Below are 22829 nucleotides of genomic sequence, written 5' to 3' on the forward strand. Positions count from 1 at the left end.
CTTGAAAAGTGGGGAGTTGTATTATACTTCCTTGAGGGCTGTGTATCTAATTATGCACAGATTTTTCTATTCTTCCCCCATTTATTTATTTAGTCAGTCATTTACTTCTATCAGCATGAACTCATGGATATTATTTTATACTTTGGGTTATAATTCAATATTACTTTTTTGTTGCTCAAATTATTCCAGTATTGGCTACTGGGAACTCTTTCAGTTGCCTGTGTCCCTTTGACATAACTCATTCGTGTTTTGGTTGAATAGTTCCTTCCTTTCCAGCACTACAAGATACTCCAGGTTGATCTTACAGTTTTATTGGCTGCCCCAGTCCTAGAATCAGCCATTTCTCCACAAAGGCCTGGTTCCTTTTACTGGAGAATGGTGTTAGAAACCAAGATCTGGGCACTAGGTGTGCTCACTGCTACAGGGATATTGTTGCTTCTAGGTTCTCTCAGCTGACAGCGGAAGAAAATACGTGACCTAAAGATCTACAATTGCTTGTTCAAATAGAAAATGTTACATGTCTATTGTTATTCATTTGGCATTGTAACAGCAAAAAACAGAAAACAACCCAAATAGCCACAAAGGATTGAGTGACTAAACTATGGTACATCTACATAAGAAAATACTATGAAGCTATTAAAAATAAAGATCTTTATCTAGATATGGAAAGATCTCCAGAATAAAATATACATTTGTTTGTAACTACAAAAGGAAAACACTGGAAGGATAAACAGGATACCAAAAAGTGTGGAAGGAAAATAAAGTAGCAAGCAAAGGAAGAAATAAGACTTTGTGTACATCTTTCTACATACTTGAGTTTTATCTATCCCAAAAAAATAAGTTTAATTTTAAAAAACTTAAAATGGTTATAATAGTGGAAGAATCTGAAGGTTCAAATACTAAGAAAGAAAAAGATATTAATTTCTGAAGCGTAAATACATGAGACAGAGTAGCTCTAACCTAGGGACAATTATGTACCAAAAAAATCTAAGTTTAGTAAAATGGAGGTATTTCAAGTCAAACTCAGTTGAATTTAAAGTGCTGAAATGCAGTACAGCTGCTAAAATTAACATATTATCAGAACCTGTATGTAAGTTTACTGAATTACTGTTAAATGGAAAGTGATTTATGATCACCTATATTAGCAGGGAGATAATGGCTAAAGAAATGCAAAACAATTTACAGAAACAATTAATGTTTATATTCTTGATTATAAGATATGCTGATATTTATAGTTAAACAAAAGCATCTATCATTTCTATATTTTGTAAATCTAATTTTTTTTGTTTTGAGACAGGGTCTCAAGTCTGTCCCTCAGGCTGGAGTGCAGTGCCATCATAGCTCACTGCAACCTCAAATTCCTGGGATTAAGCAATCCTTCCACAGGTTGAGCTTCCTGAGTAACTAGGACTGCAGGCACACATTACTATGCCTGGCTAATTTCTTAAACATTTTTTGTAGAGACGGGGATCTCACTATGTTGCCCAGGCTGGTCTCAAACTCCTGGGCTCAAGCAATCCTTTCACCTTGGCTTCCCAAATTTGCAGGAATTACAGCCATCAGCCACCGTGTCCAGAAGTAAATCTACTATTTATATCTCTTATTTCCCCAAACAAAATGGTGAAACCAATTTCTAACATATCGAAACATTTCCTCATCGGAAGATAAAAATGGCAGAGTTTCTAAATTAAACACACATTTCCAAGTGCTCCTAAGAGACAGTAAAACAATTCTCCCTGGGCGCTGTAGCTAACATCTTTAATCCCAGCACTTTGAAAGGCCAAGGCAGGAGGATCACTTGAGCCAAGGAGTTTGAAACCAGCCTGGGCAACACAGTGAGACCCCATCTCTACAAAAAATACAAAAATTAGCTGTGCATGGTGGCACGCACCTGTAGTCCCAGCTACTATGGAGGCTGAGGTGGGAGGATCACCTGAACCCAGGAGGTTGAGCCTGCAGTGAGCCATGATAGCACCAATGCACCCTAGCCTGAGAGACAGAGGCAGACTCTGTCCCCACCAAAAAAAAAAACAAAAAAAAAACCCAAAAAAGAAAAACCAGTAATTCTCATGTCTCTGAGGTGAACCAAAAAATTACCCAAAAAAGGCACAAGTAGCTCTTTTTAGCTGTTTTTTTTTTGAGACGAAGTCTTCCCTGTTGCCCAGGCTAGCGTGCTATGGTGCGATCTTGGCTCACTGCAACCTCCGCCTCCCGGGTTCAAACAATTCTCTGCCTCAGCCTCCCGAGTAGCTGGGATTACAGGCGCCCAGGCACCCACCACCACGCCCGGCTAATTTTTGTATTTTTAGTAGAGAGACGGGGTTTCGCCATCTTGGCCAGACTGGTCTTGAACTCCTGACCTCGTGATCCACCCGCCTCAGCCTCCTAAAGTGCTGGGATTACAGGCGTGAGACACTGTGCCCAGCCATTTTTTAGCATTTTCAATACTGTAAAGCAACCCTTTGAGAGTACTTCTGAAGCACCAACATCACAAAAGGTTGTCCATTTAACTTGCAGAAGTTCATCTGTAATTGTACACAACTTTCCCAATGGCTTCACTATAGAAAAAAATGATATTCTGCCTAAAAAGTGTTCAACAGCCTCCTTACTGGAATATCTCCCTCTTTGACCTCATTTCCTGCCACTACCTCTATGAGCAACCTTTATCTCTATTTCTATCACATGGAAATATTCATTAGGCTGGTAGAGAATAACATTTTTAAAGGAATATAAATTTTTTTCATATCCCTTTTTTACATGTTCTTTTATCCTACCTAGGAAGTGGTTCTCTTCTCTCATCTCTCTATTTGTAAAGCTAATTACCTTCAGTGTCAGTTCATCTGAGACATCTACTTAATACCCTCAGCTAAATGTCACTCTTTCCTCTTCATGTTAATCCTAAATTCATCTTTAACCATAAGTTCATCTTTGGTAATAACACAAATAAACTAATACACTCTATCATAAACCACATAACCTTTTATCAAGATGCTCTCTAAGCCTTCTGAGGACATTCCAAGACAGTATACAGTCCTATGGTCTCCTTGGAAATCCATATAGATAACATTTCAAGGGCGATACCTTGTTGGTTTTGACTGGATATTCATATAAACTTTTCAAAGAGATGAGTGATACAACTAACCCTTATCTGTAAGTTTTGAGTTTACATTGTTTCATCCCATGTACAAAACCATTTTTTCCTACAAAAAAAAAAAAAAGATGCTCTTTACAGGGTACAACCTAGACAATGGGTAACAGCAAGTCTATTTCAATTACCGATGCAACTCTTATAGATATACTGACATACCTACAGTTCAAATTTTATAGCAGGGAGACCAGTTTTGAAGAAAAAAATAGAGACTTCTAGTGAGCTGAAAGGATCATCTGCAATTTTCCTCCCATAAACTCTACTATTGTCCATAGATCTACATTTTTTTGCCTGCCATTTACTAAAGTAGAATTAAAAATACATATATAAGAATATCAAAATTATTAGAAAAAAAATTAAGTGTTTTGCCATACTAGATATTAAAATATATTACAAAGCATTGAAAAATAAGCTGGAATGAATATAAAAAGAGATGGATCACCAAAACAACTTATCTAGTTTTTTTATTATATAACAACTTGATAAAAACCAAATATCAGAAAAAATTAAAAAAAGAAGATGCCAGGATTCGGGGAGCAGTCAAAGTCTCCTCCTTAGCAATCTGTGGGGATAATGGGGGTGGGAGGAGGACCAACATCCCAGAAATCAAACAAATTCAAATATAATTATATTTTTCTAAAACCAATGATCAAAAGCAAACATTTTAGATAATCATATCACTAAAAACAGATGTGGCACATTATTCGTGGTACTGGTACAACAGAGATATCAGAAAAGGGTTCACAGACTTTGGTTTGGGAATTCCACTTCTAGACATCTATCTACCCTAAGGAAATGCAAAATGGTGTGGGCGGGTGGGAAAGGGATATCGCATATTCAAGTATGTCACAGCACCAATTTAAAATAGTGAAAACAAATACAAAAGATATTCAGCCTACTATCAACACCTCTATGCACACAAATTAGAAAATCTAGAAGAAAAGGATAAATTCCTGGAAACACACAACCTCCCAAGATTAAACCAGGAAGGAAGTGAAAACCTGAACAGACAAATAACAAGTTCCAAAACTGAATCAGTAATTAAAAAAAAAAAAAAAAAATCCTACCAACCAAAAAAAGTCCAGGACCAGATGGATTCACAGCCGAATTCTACCAGACGTATAAAGAAAAATTGGTACCAATCCTACTGAAACTATTCCAAAAAATCAAGGAGGGTTTCCTCCCTAACTCATTCTAGGGAGCCAGCATCAGCCTGATACCAAAATCTGGCAGAGATACAATGAAAAAAGAAAACTTCAGAACAATATCCCCGATGAACATAGACACAAAAATCCTCAACAAAATACTAGCAAATGGAATCCAGCAGCACATCAAAATGTTAATTCACCATAATTAAGTAAGCTTTGTTCCTGGGGTGCAAGGTTGCTTTGACACATGAAAACAATAAATGTGATTCACCACTAAAACAGAATTAAAAACAAAAAACGTATCATCTTCTCAACAGACAGAGAAAAAGCTTTCGATAAAACCCAGCATCCCTTCATGAATGGGCAAAAGTTGGAACAATTCCCTTGAGAACTGGAACAAGACAAAGATGCCCACTCTCACCACTCCTATTCAACATAGTACTTGAAAGTCCTAGCCAGAGCAATCAGGCAAGAAAAAAAAATCAAAGGCATCTGAATAGAGAAAGAAGACATCAAATTATCTCTCTGCAGATACAATTATGTATCTAGAAAACTCTAAAGACTCTGCCAAAAGGCTCCTAGAACTGTAAACTACTCCAGTAAAGGTTCAGGATACAAAATCAATGAATAAAAATCAGTAGCATTTCTATATTACAACATTCTAGCTGAGAGCAAAATTAAAAACACAATCTTATTTACAATAGCCCCCCAAAAAATGAAGTGCCTACTATTACATCTAACCAAGGAGGTGAAAGATCTCTAGAATAACAACTACAAAACAATGCTGAAAGAAATCAGTGATGACATAAACAAATGTAAAAACATTCCATGGTCATTAATTAGAAGAATCAATATCATTAAAATATCCATACTGCCAAAAGCAAAATACGGATTCAATGCTATTCCTATCAAACTATCAATGTAATTCTTCACAAAATTAGAAAAAAAAAAAAAAAAACTTTTCTAAGATTCATACAGAACCAAAAAGCCCAAATAGCCAAAGCAACCCTAAGCAGAAAGAACAAAGCCAGAGGAATCATACTACCCGACTTAAAACTAAACTGTAGGGCTAAAGTAACCAACACAGCATGGTACTGATACAAAAACAGACACACAGACCTATGGAACAGAATGGAGAATCTAGAAATAAAGTTGCACAACCACAACCGTCTGATCGTCTGATCAACAAAGTTGCCAAAAATAAACAACGGGAGAAGGACTCTCTATTCAACAAATCATGTTGGGATAACTGGATAGGCATACACAGAAGAATGAAAGTGGGCCCCTACTTTTTGTCCTATACAAAAATTAACTCAAGATGAATTAAAGACATTAGACTATAAAATCCTAGAAGAAAACCCAGGAAACACTCTTCCAGACATCAGCATTGGCAAAGAATTTATGGCTAAGTCCCCAAAAACAATTGCAAAGAAAACAAAAATTGACAAGCAGGACCTAATGAAACTAAAAAGCTTCTGCATGGCAAAAGAAATTATCAAGAGTATACAGACAGCCTTCAGAATGGGAGAAAAGATTTGCAAACTATGCATCCAACAAAGGACTAATATTCAGAATCCATACGGAACTTAAATCCACAAGAAAAAAAAATCCCATTAAGAAGCAGACAAAGGACATGAACAAACATTTCTCAAAAGAAGACATACAAGCAGCCAACAAACACATGAAAAAAATGTTCAACATTACTAATCATGAGATAAAAGCAATGAAAACCACAACAAAATACCATCTCACACCAGTCAGAATGGCTATTATTAAAAAGTCAAAAAATAACAGATGTTGGCAAGACTGCAGAGAAAAGGGAAAGCTTACACATTGCTGGTGGGAATATAAGTTAAGTTAGGTTAGCCACTGTGGAAAGCAGTTGGAGATTTCTCGAAGAGCTAAAAACTGAACTACCATTCAATTCAATAATCCCATTACTGGGTATATACCCAAAGGAAAACAAATCATTTTATCAAAAAGACTCATGTATTCATAGGTTTATGGCGGCACTATTCACAATAGCAAAGACATGGAATCAACCTAGGTGCCCACTGATGGTGAACTGGATAAAGAAAACATGGTACATACACACCATGGAGTACTGTATAGCCATAAAAAAAGAATGAGACCTTGTTCTTTGCAGCAACATGGATGCAGCTGGAGACCATTATCCTCAGTGAATTACTGCAAGAACAGAAAACCAAATACTGTATGTTCTCACTTATATTTGGGAGCTAAACATTGAGCACACATGGACATAAGATAGGAACAGCTGAGCAGGGTGGCTAATGCCTGTAATGCCAGCACTTGGGAGGCTGAGGCAAGAGGACTGCTTGAGCCCAGGAGTTCAAGACCAGCCTGGGCAACATAGACCTTGTATCTACAAAAAATCAAAAAGTTAGCCAGGTGTGGTGGTACATGCCCATGGTCCCAGCTACGTGGGAGGCTGAGGTGGGAAGATCACTTGAGCCCAGAAGGTCAAGGCTGCAGTGAGCCATGATCATGCCACTGCCTTCCAGTCTGGGTGAAAACAAGACCCTTTCTCAAGAAAAAAAAAAAAAAAAAAGCCAGGTGCAGTGGCTCACACCTGTAATGCCATAACTTTGGGAGGCCTAGGCGGGCAGATCATAAGGTCAGGAGTTCAAGACCAGCCTGGCCAACATGGCAAAACCCCATCTCTACTAAAAATACAAAAATTAGCCAGGCGTGGTGGTGGGCACCTGTAGTCCCAGCTACTCGGGAGGCTGAGGCAGGAGAGTTGCTTGAACCCGGGAGGCGGAGGTTGCAGTGGGCCAAGATTGCGCCACTGCACTCCAGCCTGGGTGACAGAGTGAGACTCTGTCTCAAAAAACAAAAAAAGATGTTAACAACAGACACTGGAGATGACTAGAAGGGGTTGGCAAATGGGGGCATGGGCTGAAAAACTACCTATCACATACTATGCTCACTACCAGAGTGACAGGCTCATCCATACCCCAAACCTCAGCATCACGCAATATACCCATGTAACGAACCTGAACTTGTATGCCCTGAATCAAAAATAAAAGTTGAAATTATTTTTAAAACAAAATAATGAAAAATGAAAAGTAATAATTATCAAACAACATGAAATGGTTAAGCATCTTTTGCAAACACTAAAAGTAACAGCCACAATTATTTGGTACCTTAAAAAAAACATAAAAAGGATCTTAAACAAAAATACAAAACATATTGGAGAAAAGCCAAGATAATATTTGAAAATAGTAACCACTGTGTTAGAGAACGTACATTGTACATTTTTTATATGATTATACATTCTCATATTTTAAAAATAATTTTCTAAAACTAATAACTGAGACCATACAGATAGGAAACAGTATCACTGATAAGAAACAAGCTAAAAGAGTCAGACAAAAACATCCACTAAAGGAAAAAACATAAAATAATTGAAACAAAAGACATTTATACATAAAATTAAGAAAACTGCCAACTCCTGGTAAAACTAAAAGGCTTCGAGTAGAACAAAAAAAAAGGGAGGGAAAAATAAGATGGAACGACAGGAAGGTTTCTTGGTTTTTGCTTTGTTTTGAGATAGGGTTTCTAACTCTTGTCACGCTGGCTGGGGAGCAGTGGCACAATCACAGCTCACTGCAGACTTTACCTTCCAGAGGAGTAGCCAGGACTACAGGCATGTGCCACCACAGCTGGCCAATTTTTTAAAACACTTTTTAAAGAGATGGCATTTTGCCATGTTGCCCAGGCTAGTCTTAAACACCTGGGCTCAGGTGATCTGCCCACCTCAGCCTCCCAAAGTGCTGGGATTACAGACGTGAGCCACTGCACCCAGGTAGAAAGTTTTAATCACTTTGCCTTTACTTCAAAAAATTTTCCACACATTTATGTTCGTTAAAAACTGACATACTGGCCAGACACAGAGGCACATGCCTGCAATCTCGGCACTTTGGGAGGCCAAGGTGGGAGGATCACTTGAGCCCAGAAGTTTGAGACCAGCCTGCACAATATAGTGAAACCTCATCTCTACTCTCCACAAAAATCTTTAAAAAATTAGCCAAGCATGGCGGCGGCACCTGTAGTCCCAGCTACTCAGGAGGCTTAAGTGGGAGGATCTCTCGAGTCCATGAAGCGGAGGTTGCAGTGAGCTGAGATCGTGCCACTGCATTCCAGCCTGGGAGACAGAAAGAGGCCTTGTCTCAAAATGAAAAACAAAACAACAACAAAAAAGCTGACATATTACATGGACATACTGCATAATGGTAAATTTTTTGATAGAAAAAAATTTAAAAATAAAAATTGACATAAGCGAAGAAAATCTATACAGAAAATATCTCAAATCACATATTACCTTGAAACAGTAATCTTAAGAGACATTACCACCAGTACCCACTCTCCCTCTGCCATGGCCATGTACTCTTCCTCTACCTCTTCTTCTGCATTGGCCTCTTCCTGCAACAAACAGCTTCCCTTTTCTTAGGTTTTTACTTTAGGCTCAACATCCACAAGTAGTGTATCCAGAGGTAAACTGTCTGGTAGAGTAAAATATCTAATGTTACTTCCTCAAATTTGTGTTTCCAACTGTACAGGTTCTCTGTCTTCAGGGTCATTTTCACACTTTAAGATGTGTATCACGGTGACATCCATACCTGTGACTGTTCCACAGACCTGTGTTCCACTTTTCAATTCAAGGTTACAGTTTCATGAACCATTTCATCAAAAATCTCATGAGCTTCATCCTAGCAGTGCCGTCATTCTTTGGGTCCAATAGCACACAGTATCCAGCGACCAAGGACCGACCAACCCACTAGAACTTTGAATCTACTTTAAATTTAATGTATGAGTGGTTCCTTCCCTTAACACTGTGCTAAACCCTATGTTTCTGAAACTCCAGGACCTATCAAGAATTGTCTGAAACATTAAAAACCCAAACCCAGAGATTCTCATTCAGAAACAGAGTTTGAGATTACACACTTACAAGCATGCCTTTAGATTTTTTATTTTAGTCAACAAGAATGATTCTGAAGTTTAGGTTAAAGCCATTACTCTGGAATAATATATAATAGTAAACAATAATATAATACTAAGCATCCAGGCAGATTTTATGACAAAGAATAAAATGCAAAGTCAGTTTCTTCTTTTGATGAGTAAACTTTATAACCAGTTACTCTATTTTGATTTCAGAAAAACGTGAGGCAGGGCATGGTGGCTCACACCTGTAATCCCAGCGCTTTGGGAGGCCGAGGCTCGAGAATCACTTGTGTCCAGGAGTTCAAGACTAGGCTGGGCAACATAGTGAGACCCTGTCTCTATCAAAAAAATAAAAAGTAAAAAATCAGCTGGGCATGGTGGTGTGCACCTGTGGTCCCAGCTGCTCAGGAAGCTGAGGTGGGAGGATCGCTTGAGCCCAGTAGGTTGAGGATGCAAGGAGCTGGGACTGCACTGATGTGCTCCAGCCTGGGCAACAGAGTAAGACCTTTTCTCTAAAAAAAAAAAAAAATAATAAAATAAAAGAGAAAAAGAAAAACAATCAGCCAGGTGTGGCAGCTCACGCCTGTAACCCTAGCAGTTTGGGAGGCCAAGGTGGGAGGATTACTTGAGCTCAGGAGTTGGAAACCAGCCTGGGCAACACAGTGACATCTCATCTGTACATAAAAAAAAAAGAAAAGAAAAACTCTAGAGTCACATACAAGAGTCATAAACAAGGAAAGCAAATACTGTCTAGACTATTAAGATGTCAAGTAAATGATAAAGCACAGGCCTAAACAAGTGGAACAGAACAGGGAAAATGGTTCAAAGAAATATTTGGTTGGCCCTAAGGAAAGCTTACAGATATGCTTACAAAAGATTATGACCTATTTATTCCTAATGGTCATTAGATTAGAAACAACAATGCACATCTTAGACTAGTCTACTGGTATGTCTATATGTGCCACCTCCACCCCCAAACATACAAGAAGAATGCAACACACACCCATTAATAACTCGAACTCACTGCTACAGTTACGCTCAAATCTGGTGGGAGTAGAGGCATATTAGAAAATCTGGGAAATATGCAAAGTTCAAAAAGCCAGAGATGATTTTCATTCAATTGTCCTTGTGAATCACTGATTTAGACATTCCTTCAACGTGAAGCAATGGATTAAACAATTTTATTACCACTACCAATAGTTCTTATTTTATAAAGAGTTATAGCAAAAACAATCAATGTTTTACATGCTGTGTTGGGCTGTTCTTACACTGCTATAAAGGAATCCCTGAGACTTGGTAATTTATAAAGAAAAGAGGTTTAATTGCCTCGTGGTTCTGCAAGCTGTACAAGCATAATGCCAACATCTGCTTGGCAACTGGGGAGGCCTCGGGAAGCTTTTACTCATGGTGCAAAACCAAGTGGGAACAGGCATGTCACATGGCGAGAGCAGGAACAAGAGAGAACAGAGAAGAAGCTACAAACTTTAAAACAACCGGATCTCACATGAACTCACTCATCACCAAGGGGATGGTGCTAAGCCATTCATGAGGGATCTGCCCCATGATCCAAATACCTCCCACCAGGCCTCACTTTTTATTATTATTATTATTATTTGAGACAGGCTCAAGAGAGCCTTCTGCCTCAGCCTCCTGGGTAGCTGGAACTACAGGCATGTGCCATCTCATGCTCAACTAATTTTTTTTTTTTTAATTTTTTTGTAGGCATGGGGTCTCCCTATGTTGCCCAGGCTGGCCTCAAACTCCTAGGCTCCAGTGATCCTCCTCAGTCTGCCTCCCTAAATGCTGGGATTACAGGCATGAGCCACCTTGCCCAGCCAAGAGTTAAAATAATGAGCTTATAGTAATATGGTTATTATAAGTTATTACTGAAGTAGGCTTTATGAAAAGAAAATTGAAAACATATAACCAATTCTAAACTTTATACAATAGAAACCTAAGTTGCAGATCTTTTCCAAAAAATTGTACCTGAAATAAATGTTTCAACCATTTTATAGCTTCTTGGGAAGAAAGGGGATGAGAGCAAAATGGAAATGTAAATGATATCTGGAGAAGGGAGGGATCAACAAAAAAAATCCATGCTCACCAACTTATGGGCAAAAATTACTGCAACACACAATACCCCACTGTTTCTGAAATGATAAATGTTGGTTAATAAACCATGATCTCAAAAGCTTAATATAAAAAGTGTTTTAAGAAGACTGTGTAAGCTGAGGAATTTAAAAAGGCACTGACTCCCACAAATTATGAAAATTCATTTTAAATGTCACACTTCAAACAAGATGTTACCAAGCCATAATCTCAAACTAATATTTAAAATAAACTTATTACTTATAACACACCTACTATAGAAGAGGGTTTTTGTTTTGTTTTGTTTTTTGTTTTTTTTTTTTTTGAGAGGAAGTCTCACTCTGTCACCAGGCTGGAGTGCAGTGGTGTGATCTTGGCTTACTGCAATTTCCACCTCCCAGGTTCAAGAGATTCTCCTGCCTCAGCCTCCTGAGTAGCTAGAATTACAGGCATGCGCCACCACACCCAGCAAATTTCTGTATTTTTAGCAGAGACGGGGTTTCACCATGTGGGCCAGGACGGTCTCGATATCCTGACCTCATAATCCGCCTGCCTCAGCCTTCCAAAGTGCTGGGATTACAAGCGTGAGACAGCGCGCCCGGCCGAAAAGAGGTATAATTTTAAAGTCAATTTTTTTTTTTTTTTTTTTTGAGATGGAGTCTCGCTCTGTCGCCCAGGCTGGAGTGCAGTGTGGCAATGTCAGCTTACTGCAACCTCCACCTCCCGGGTTCAAGTGATTCTCCTCCCTTCAGGCACGTGCCAACACGCCCGGCTAATTTTTTTGTATTTTTTAGTAGAGACGGGTTTCATCATGTTGACCAGGGTGGTCTCGAACTCCTGAGCTCAGGCGATCCACCCACCTAGGCCTCCCAAAGTGCTGGGATTACAGGCATTTTAAAAAAGCCTTGGCCAGGCGCGGCGGCTCACGCCTTTAATCCCAGCACTTTGGGAGGCCTAGGTGGGTGGATCACCTGAGCTCAGGAGTTCAAGACCAGCCTGCCCAACATGGTGAAACATCGTCTCCACTAAAAATACAAAGATTAGCCAGACACAATGGCATGCACCTGTAGTCCCAGCTGCTCAGGAGGCTGAGGCAGGAGAATCGCCTGAACCTGGGAGGTGGAGGTTGCAGTTAGCAGAGATCGCACCACTGCACTCCAGCCTGGACGATGGGGTGAGACTTCATCTCAAAAAAAAAAAAAAAAAAAAGACAGAAAAGAAAAAGAAAAAAAAATCCTTCAAGTTTAAAAGTAGACCATGGAACAGTTTTTATTTAATTACTGTAATTCCATTTAAAAACAAGGCCGGGTGTGGCGGCTCACACCTGTAATCCCAACACTTTGGGTGGCCAAGGTGGCTGGATTACCTGAGCTCAGGAGTTAGAGACCAGCCTGGCCAACACTACTAAAAATACAAAAATTAGCCAGGCATGGTGGCACACGCCTATAATCCCAGCTACTCGGGAGGCTGAGACAGGAGAATTTACTGAACCCGGGAGGTGGAGGTTGTAGTGAGCTGAGATTGCACCACTGCACTCCAACCTAGACGACAGAGGGAGACTCCATCTCAAAAAAAAGAAAAAAAGAAAAACAAAGCTTCTAGTCAACTGTATACATAAACTACCACAGCAGAATGAATAACATTAAATGCACTGTTTGATCCTCTGAGTACAATTCTGCACTGCCGTAAGCGCATTTAAGCCAATACTACACAGTTAAAGAGCTAGATTTCATTAAGGATGATTTTGGGGCGGGGGTTGTTTTGTTTTTGATTTTTTTCTTTTTTTTTTTTTGAAACAGAGTCTCACTCTGTCACTCAGGTTGGAGTGCAGTGGTGTGATCTCAGCTGACTACAACTTTCACCTCCCGGGTTCAAGCAATTCTCATGCCTCAGCCTCCCAGGTAGCTGGAATTACAGGCCTGCGCCACCACGCCCGGCTAATTTTTTGTATTTTTAGTAGAGATGGGGTTTCGCCATGTTGCCCAGGCTGGTCTCGAACCCCTGACCTCAAGTGATCTGACTGCCTTGGCCTCCCAAAGTGCTGGGATTACAGGCGTGAGCCACCACGGCAGGCCAGTTTTTTTCGGTTAAACCAAATTTTACTCCTGATATAACTGACCAATATTTTTAGACCTTCAGAAATGAGTACTTTCTTTACATATTAACATTATAATTTTATATTTCCATTTTGTCTAAAAGACAACAATCTTTGAAGGCCACACCCCTTTTCTCTCCATTTTCACTAACAAGTTAGTACAGCTCACATGCAATTAAACAGTCTCAATAATGCCAAGTTACTGTCCCTCCAAGTTGGCCTACAAACTGCTCTAGATTGCTCTCACACAAATACCACCAAAACTGTATAGCTCCAATATTTGAAACCTTTTACACTTTTTATTATCTACTATATCAAAATGTATTCTTGATTGCTTCTAAGTCTACTCTGACCTTAATTTACCAACTCGGTGTTGTTCCTCCTAATTCCATCACTTTATTCAACTTAAGAATATGATAATATGGGAAGAAATACAGAAATGAAAAAAAACACGGCCTCTCTGGAGCACAACACCAGCCAAAAGAGGGAGAGACCTGAAAATAATTAATTACAATATAACATATTAAGTACTACAGTATACATAAACACTATATAGCAGAACCACCATAACTGTCAGAATGGAACAAAGATCACGTTGGAGAAAGAGACGTTTGGGCTTAAAAATGAGAATTTCTCTACAAGTGTCATAGCATTGTAATATCAACATACCAGTTTCTTCATCTTTGTATCCTAGCCCCTACCATAGTGTCTAGTACAGAGTAGGCAGGTACTTCAGACATGGATGGATGAATGGACGGCAGTACGGAAAAAAGGATAAAATAAGATACATATATAAACATAAAGAAAGAATATGGTTAGATTAAAATGGGACAAAACTGGAGCCAGTAAATCAGATAAGACATTCCAAAACCCTTACGTAAGAAAGTGACACAGGAAAAAATAAATTTAAAAGATATTTAGGAATTAGAATTAACAGGACTTGGTGTGACTAACTGGACTAAGGGGAAATGAGCATAACAGAAAAGCGTAAGAAGGAAGCGGCCAAAGTTTTTGGCTTACGTGACTAGGCTGACAGTGGTACCATTCACTGAAATTGGGAACAGAAATAGGGGATTCGAGTTCAGTTTAGGTAAGGGAGCACTAAGGCAATATCGAGTAGGAAGCTGGAGTGCAACTCAGAAAAAGAGGTCTAGATTAGAAATAAAGAGGTGGAGATTATTGCATATGGGTGATGAGAACAAAGCCCTAAATATAGACCAGATTGCCAGGAACACATAAAACCTGGAAAGAAGGCTGTGGACAGAATACTCAGACAACCAACATTGCTGTTATTTTATATGTTACAATATTGCCACATTAAATTATATTGTTACAACACAGATAATGGCTAATACAATATTGAGGACGTAACAAAAAATGCTTTAAAAATACCAACTGCAAACCTGAGTTAATTGAAAAATTAAATTTATTAACTCAAATTGAGACATAAAGGACCACTTCTTAAAACTAATTTAAGGCCAGGCACGGTGGCTCACACCTGTAATCCCAGCACTTTGGGAAGCCGAGGCGGGTGGATCACGAGGTCAGGAGTTCAACACCAGCCTGGCCAAGATAGTGAAACCTCATCTCTACTAAAAACTACAAAAATTAGCAGGGCATAGTGGCAGACACCTGTAATTCCACCTACTCGAGAGGCTGAGGCAGGGAGAATCGCTTGAACCCGGGAGGTGGAGGTTGCAGTAAGCCAAGATCGTGCCATTGTACTCCAGCCTGTGAGACTCCGCCTCAAAAAAAAAAAAAAAAAAAAAAGCTAATTTAATAGGTCAGACTCAAGGTGCTTAACTCTAAGGAATCCAATTTTACTTCAGAATCAGTAAAAAATCTGGGCACAGTGGCTCACACCTGTAATTCCAGCACTTTGGGAGGCTGAGGCAGGGAGATTGCTTGAGCCCAGGAGTTCAAGAACAGCTTGGGCAATATGGCAAAACCCCATCTCTACTAAAAACACAAAACTTAGCCAAGACTGGTGGCACTGAACCTGTAGTCCCAGCTATTTGGGAGGCTGAGGTGGGAGGATCACTGGAGCCCCAGAGATCAAGGCTACAAGAAGCAGTGATCACACCACTGCAATCAACCTGGGTGGCAGAGTGAGACCCTGTATCTTAACAAACACAAACACACACACACATACTCAATGAAAAGCTTCTTTTTCCGCCAGAAATAACATTACAAGTCAATAATACAAAATACTAAAATCTAAGTTGTTATACTTCAAAAAATGTTTATTCTAAAATAATACTAAAAAATACATATTAACTAATTTAAAGAAGAGCAAGTCTAAATTTGGAGTGATAAGGGCTTCACTGCTGTTACTTGATAGTTTCTCACAAGTATAGACCAGGCACAGTGGCTCACGCCTGTAATCCCAGCACTTTGGGAGGCCAAGGCAGGCAGATCATGAGATCAGGAGCTCAAGACCAGCCTGGCCAACATGGTGAAACCCTATCTCTACTAAAAATACAAAAATTAGCTGGGCGTGGTGGTGCACGCCTGTAATCCCAGCTACTCGGGAGGCTGAGGCAGGAGAATCACTTGAACCCGGGAGGCGGAGGTTGCAGTGAGCCAAGATCACGCCATTGCATTCCAGCCTGGGCAACAGAGTGAGACTCCATCTCAAAAAAAAAAAAAAAAATTTCTCACAAGTATTCATATCAACTTTTACCAACGTTGTTTACATTATTGAATATTAACACATACTAATAACAAACATTACCCATCAATTATAAGAATAGTAGATTAATATGACTTGAGAAGGCCAAAGTTAGTAACTGAACTAGAATACAATGAAAGAGAAATTATCTTTGGGTCCTTTTCCCTTGTTTACAAACATGTACACAAAATGTAGAGTATTCTTGAACATATTTACACTAACAAATGCATAAAAAGAAACAAAAATGTGTTATTAAAAGGTAGAGAAGCACGGGTACGGTGTCTCATACCTGTAATCCCAGCACTTTGGGAGACCGAGGTGCACAGATCACCTGAGGTCAGGAGTTCGAGACGAGCCTGGCCAACATGGTGAAAATCCATCTCTACCAAAAATACAAAAATTAGTTGGACGTGGAAGCTCACACCACCTGTGGTCCCAGCTACTCCGGAGGCTGAGGCACGAGAATAGCTTGAGATCACGCAACTGCAACACTGCACTCCAGCCTGGGCCAACTGAGGGAGAGACTCCGTCTCAAAAAAAAAGACAAAAAATATTTATGATTTATTTTATTTTTATTTATTATTTATTCAAAAAATCTATAATTTTTTTTCCCCCGAGACAGAGTCTTGCTCTGTCGCCAGGCTAGAGTGCAATGGTGCGATCTTGGCTCACTGCAACCTCTGCCTCCCAAGTTCAAGCAATTCTCCTGCCTCAGCCTCCCGAGTAGCTGGGATTACAGGCATGCACCACCGTGCCCAGCTAATTTTTGTATTCTTAGTAGAGACGGGGTTTCGCCACGTTGGCCAGGCTGGACTGGAACTCTTGACCTTGTGATCTGCCCGGCTCGGCCTCTCAAAGTGCTGGGATTACAGGCGTGAGCCACCATGCCTGGCCCATATAAATGTTTTAAATTTTTTTAGCATCTTGATTTTTAATTCATTTTGAGCAACATGTCCTACCTTACATATTTTATATACTGCAATCTTTTCATGTAGTAAAACCAGTTCAATGTACTTTAAATCGTATTTTGATGAGCTTTTCTGATTTCTCACTCACTGTTTATAGAGTGCAGACAGTAACATTGACTTTTTAACATCTCATCCTCATGGAGACAGTGTAGAGTAGTGGTTTGAATGCCTAAACTGGAATGTCAATGTTTACCACAGAGGTCGGTCCCTGGAAACAATGACTTAACCTAAGGTCTTTGTTTCTTCATTTGAAAACAGGCAGAATACCTATATGAAGCGCTTATTGTGAGGATTTCACAAAATAATACTTAGCATAGTGCCTAGTAGAGGAGGTAAATAATTAACGTTAATTTCTTTCACAAAGTTTATGTTATGGACTGAAGATCTGTGTACCCCCAAAATTCACATGTTGAAGTCCAAACCTCCCAGTGTGATGGCTATTGGAGGTGGGCCTTTGGGAAGTAATTAGGTTTAGATTAGGTCCTAAGAGTGAGACCCTCTCATGACGGGATTTGTGCCCTTTTAAGTAGAAAAGAAAAAGACATCCTCACTTCTCCCTCCTCTCCCTCCCACTTCACCTGCAGGCAGGGAGGAAAGGACTTAAGAGTGTCCAGGGAGAAGACAGCTGAGAGGGCAGGTGCTTAGCTGATTTCAGACTTCCAGCCCCGGACCTGTGAGAAAATAAGTCTGTGTTTTAAGCCACCTCAATGTATGGTATTTTGTTATAGTAGCCCAAGTAAAATAAGGTGATATCAAAAAATATTTTCAAAAGGAGACTTTGGAGAGCAAGATAATTTTCACCTCATCCCAATATGCCATAGATCTGTAAATCTACATCCTCAAACAGTATTCAGTATTGCAGGTTACTGCAGAACACGGTAACATTACTTATTAGATTTACTGGTAGATGTCTATTGATTTTCCATGTTGGCCAACAGGGAGAGGCAGACAGGCTGGGAACAATAAACTACACTGAGGTATATTCAATACACTTCTCTGGCCCTTGGCAATTCCTCTTGCCAGGTCAATATTTTGCAGATATCAAAAGTAACCACCAACTAACTATACTGGAAGCAAAATAATGACAAAGAATCCACTGATGACAATAAAAATTCTTAAAAGCCAGTCTAACTGGTCCTCTCCCCATCAGTTCAAAGAAATTGCCAACATTGTAGATTGAATGCTAGTGAACTACACTAGGTTCGCTATTACAGGCAGTTTTTTTAACTTCAAAAATGCTACACAAAGCACATTTTTAAATGCCATAAACCTATTGTTTATCTTCTGCATTTAAAATGCAAAATGCCATTATCACTTTATGAAATATACTTTAAATACCGATTTCCTGTTTAAAAGTTTAGGCAAAAATTATCCATTCAAAATTCAAAAGAACCTAAAACTATTCATCCTTCCCACGTATGAAAACTGAGACAATTTTTTAAACAGGTAAAATTCCCTAGAGAATATAATTTTTACAATATAGCAATAAAGTAATTATCCATCCTGAAAGTCTAAAACAAACAAAACAAACAAACAAAAAATACAAAGAACATCCTGGAAATCTAAATGCCACGTAAAAGAATGCTAGCCCATGACGGTAAAATTTTCTAAAGACTAGGAAACATCAATAAAGATTCAAAATGTAATGTCTTATAAATATTCAGCATTAGTAGACAATAACAAAGAAAATCATAGGGTAAAAATTTTTGTGTTCACAGATAACTGTTATAATATTAAGGGACATCGTCATCTCCACTTTTGAATAGCTACCCCAGTTGCCATTACAGCTTCCATTGTTCAAAATAAAATAGTTGCATTGTTTTTCAGTGAAAAGAAAGAAGGAAAATATTGCTGAAAATAAGGAAAAAAACAAGCCTCAACAAAGCAACAAAATGATTTTATATGCCATCTAGTTCCACCATAATTGTAGGACTGAACTGGTATCTGAAAACTAAATATATCAACAAACATATACGTTAAAATCTGCGCTTAGTCAACACAGCTATCCTGTGCTACAGGGCAAATAAAATTTAAATTTTCTATTTTTTTTTTTTAATTAAAGCAATGACTTATTAGAGACTACTGGTATATGAAGCTGCAATACACATGGGGATCAATTCCTCCAATTTCATGTTTCCTTACTATGTATGTATCTCTTTTTGTTTTTTCATTCTGGTAACCAGAGTACATATGACAGGCTGCATTATTTCAAATACCTAACACTGAAAGTTACTTTCTGGCCTGAATCTAAGGATGAGAATGATAACATTTTACAGAAGCTTCTTTTAGTACAGCAATAGGCAAATTACGATATTAACAAGACTTTAATTCTACATTTACATTTTTTTCTCATTGTAAATGTAATGTGAAACTTGTAAAATACAGGAAAAAAAATGTTTAATCACCAATAAATCCCACCATTCGGAAACCTTGCTACTTTTTGGTAGATTTCCATCTAGTAACACTGAAGGTTTAATTTTCTAATTCGATATTGGTAAATATGCAGGAAAAAAAATCAATGTATCCTCAATATGGCCTTTCGATAAATGTACATAAAACAACAATTATTAATTATATGACCTGTTAGTTTCACAAAAGTCTCTAAAATGTTTTAAGTGGTGGAGTAGGGTAAGGAGTTCATAATTCAGACACTAGCCCTCAAACTGAAATCTCTTCCACAATGTTTGTATGTCAACCCTTTAACGGCAGTGAGCAGCAAGCTATGACTGTTCGTACAGTGATATCAACATTAATGTCTCTATATTAAACAGGCTTTGCTTTTATTTTCTTTCCATTTATACTTCAATAGTGTTTTATTTTCACTGTAAAAATAAATAATAACCTATATTTGCATAGTAATTTTACATAAGCTTAAATTCAAAGACTCCCGTTTTTTTTTAAGCCAACCATTCAAACTGTTAGTGCTTCTGGCCTATGAGATGGTTTACCAGATAAAGTAACATTCTTTATATTCCAATATTCTCTCTCATAACATAAAAAAGAATTTAAGGAATATCCCTTAGTCACATTTTCTTTTGTTCCAACCCACTGTTTATGGAAGCATGCAGATGTTAAGAGTTGCAAAAATTGAAATGACTTCATTAACAAAGCAACATCCCAACGTTTAATGTCAACTCCTCAGACTCATAAAAAAAATGAAACAAAACCAATTATATTACCACTAGCAAATTTTTCCCCTTAAAATCTAGTTTCGTCTTATTTCTAGTTTCAAGGGAAGCTTTGTCTACTCAAGGTATCAAAGGTCTTCAAATCTCATTCATTTTCTTCTGCCCAAGAGTTAAGAAAGTAAGTCTAAAACAGAATAAGCCAGATTTGTTACTGTGATCTTCTCACACAAACGCCTTTTAAAAGAAATCTTTCAACAAAGACTCAAAAAAGAAACAGCAAAGTTTGGGGAAAGAATTGTCTGTCTTTAGATCAAGCATTTCCTGATAAGTGACTGAAGGTCTGGCTGCCAGGAATACACTTTGCTGACCCTAGGAATGGCCAAGTCTCAAAACAAAATTTGCCTCTTCTGTATCTTGAAAGTGATCTGTTAGGACCTGATGTCAATTTGACGAAGAGGTGATAGAACATGACCAACGAGGTGTCTTTGGTGGACATATTCATATAAAGGAGGCGAGAGCCACAGATTTCAGCTAAACGCTTTTTGCCACTTTTGCGAAAGAAAAGCTAATTGTTAACGGCCATGTGACATTATAGATCCCAGAAAAGGAAAGGGTGGGAGGAAGAGAGAGAAGTTCAAGGCAGTTCAGGGTCAGAACAAGCTCAGACATCCTGTCATTAACAAACGTTCCCCAAGCTGAAAGCAAAATACTGCTTACCCGAAAAGGAGTGGGTGAAAAGTAGGGGGAGAATGAGGGGAAAACCACAGGAGAGTCAATGTGGCAGTGTGGGGGTGACAGGAGGGAGGGAATCTGGAGCTATCCAGCTGAGTTGGGGAGCAAAAGCATCCGGCATAGCATCGGGCACAAAAATGCTGAGAAAAGCAACTGCGACGGAGACAGCACTAGGCACCCTCCTCCCCCCATTTTCCCCTCCCCATCGGTTTGCTGGGTTTCCCACCTTCCCTCTACCTCCGCTCTTGACCAACACTCCGGGGTGTGACCCGCCAGCAGGAGGCTGCCCTGATCTTTGTCTCTGCCCGCTCCCACGCGCGGGCTCCTCCTCCTCCTCCTCCGCGCTCCCCACCCGCGCACAGCCCCAGCGTCTCCAAGGAGCTGCAGGCGCCGCGACCGCCGCCTCCTCGCCCACCTCCCGCGGACCCGCGCCCCTTCCTTCCCCTCCCGGGCAGCGTCGCCTGCGCCTCCAGCTCCACCCCCGCCGAGGGGACCTTTGTGTCTCGGGGGACTTTCTGCCTCTTTCCCCTCCTCCGCCTCGCGGGGAGACCGGCCTCCCCCGCAGACCAAAGCGGCAGCGAGCACCGGAGGCGGCGGCGTCTATATCTGTCGGCGCCTCCTGGGAAGCAGCTCGCAGACACTCACACCCCACCCGAGCCCCGGAAATCCCCGGGCGGCCCAGGGTCCTCGCTGGACCGGAGAGGTGACAGGCGCACGCTAGCCCCCCGCGCCGCGCCTCCTCGCTCAACTTCCCGACCGGGCCTGAGCCACCGACGCCCCCAGTAGCCCCCGCCCCCGCCTCTGTCCCACGCAGTCTCCCGGCCCCGCGGCCGACCCGACACCAGGGGAAAGCGCGGCGCGGACGCCAGCCGCCAACTCACCAGCAAGAGCGGGGACCGCGGGTCCCGAGGCGAGGCGAAGAGAGGCGCGGGGGGAAGCTGCTCCGCGGACGCCCGCGGCGACCGGATGCAGGTCCGGGTCTCAGCGGCCGGCAGACGTGAGGCGCTTCCGAGCGCAGGCCTCCGCCGCCACAGCCGCCTTCCGGCTCTCGCCGCGGGTCCGGAGCCTCGGGAGGGGCCGCGGGTGTCTCACGCGTTGCCAAGTCCCTCGGTCAACATGGCTCCCGCGCCGACGAGCCGCGCGGACGGCCCACTAATCCCCTCGGAGCAGCCGGGCGCGAGCGCGGCGGGCGCCGACGGCGGGCTGAGACTGTCTGGCCGGGCGCTGGCTCCTTCTCCGCGGCTCTGCGGCGGCCCGCGGGGAGCTCAGGAGACTGCGGGCGGCCGCGTTCGCTCCTTGCGTGTGCGTCGCTTTCACACTCGGCGGCTGCGGATTGACGCCTCCGCCTGTTCCCCGGAGGAGAGCGAGTGCAAGAGAAAAAACACTTTTATTGAAACGATCCAACCAGCGGCGGCGGAGAAAAGCGACCGGCCGCGGGAGCTTACCCCACCCCCGCCTGAGCGGCTCGCCGGGGGCAGCGCGACCCCTGCCGGCGGCCGCGGGGGCGGGGGCGGGGCCGGCGGCCGGGGGCGGGGCCTGCAGGGAGGGGCGGGTGTCCCCGGGAAACTCCCCGCTCCGAAGTGCGGGCGTGGGGGGAGCGGCGGAGGGGGCCAGGGGACCCCTCCGGAATGAGTGCCTGTCCGCAGCGACTGGGGGAGAAATTATGTGAATAATTCAGCCACTCCAACATCCCCCTGCCCCTCAACTTCCCGCTACCAAACCAAAACTCGTGCTTCAGTTATACAAGTAATTACTGTACAAGGTGTCCATGCCACAGTTCTCCACTGACTTTCTAGACAGTCCATGTCAAAGGACCCACACTAAAAGATGTTGATGGCTGCAACTTTTCTCCTTTGTTGTGTGTGGGTACGTGGGTACTAGTGCCA

At 41.1% G+C, this 22829-nt stretch overlaps 1 protein-coding gene across 4 annotated transcripts in view; it reads right to left on the reverse strand.

The window, feature by feature from the left end:
* Positions 1–22445, reverse strand: part of CDK17 (cyclin dependent kinase 17) — a 116018-nt gene extending 93573 nt beyond the window's left edge. Inside the window, exons 1-2 of one of the 4 annotated variants that reach the window (XM_063694223.1) lie at positions 21825–22440; positions 15093–15189 (exon numbers count right to left, since the gene is read on the reverse strand). The gene's annotated coding sequence lies outside the window, so the exon portion shown is untranslated. Of the gene's footprint in view, positions 1–15092; positions 15190–17661; positions 17750–21169; positions 21357–21824 lie in introns of those variants that run through there. The other 3 variants (XM_055357439.1, XM_031000594.3, XM_055357438.1) reach the window with 3 other exon arrangements.
* Positions 22446–22829: the final 384 nt, after the last annotated feature.

The sequence above is a fragment of the Gorilla gorilla genome, chromosome 10 (genome assembly GCF_029281585.2).
Source record: "Gorilla gorilla gorilla isolate KB3781 chromosome 10, NHGRI_mGorGor1-v2.1_pri, whole genome shotgun sequence".
In the NCBI taxonomy this organism is placed as follows: Eukaryota; Metazoa; Chordata; class Mammalia; order Primates; family Hominidae; genus Gorilla; species Gorilla gorilla.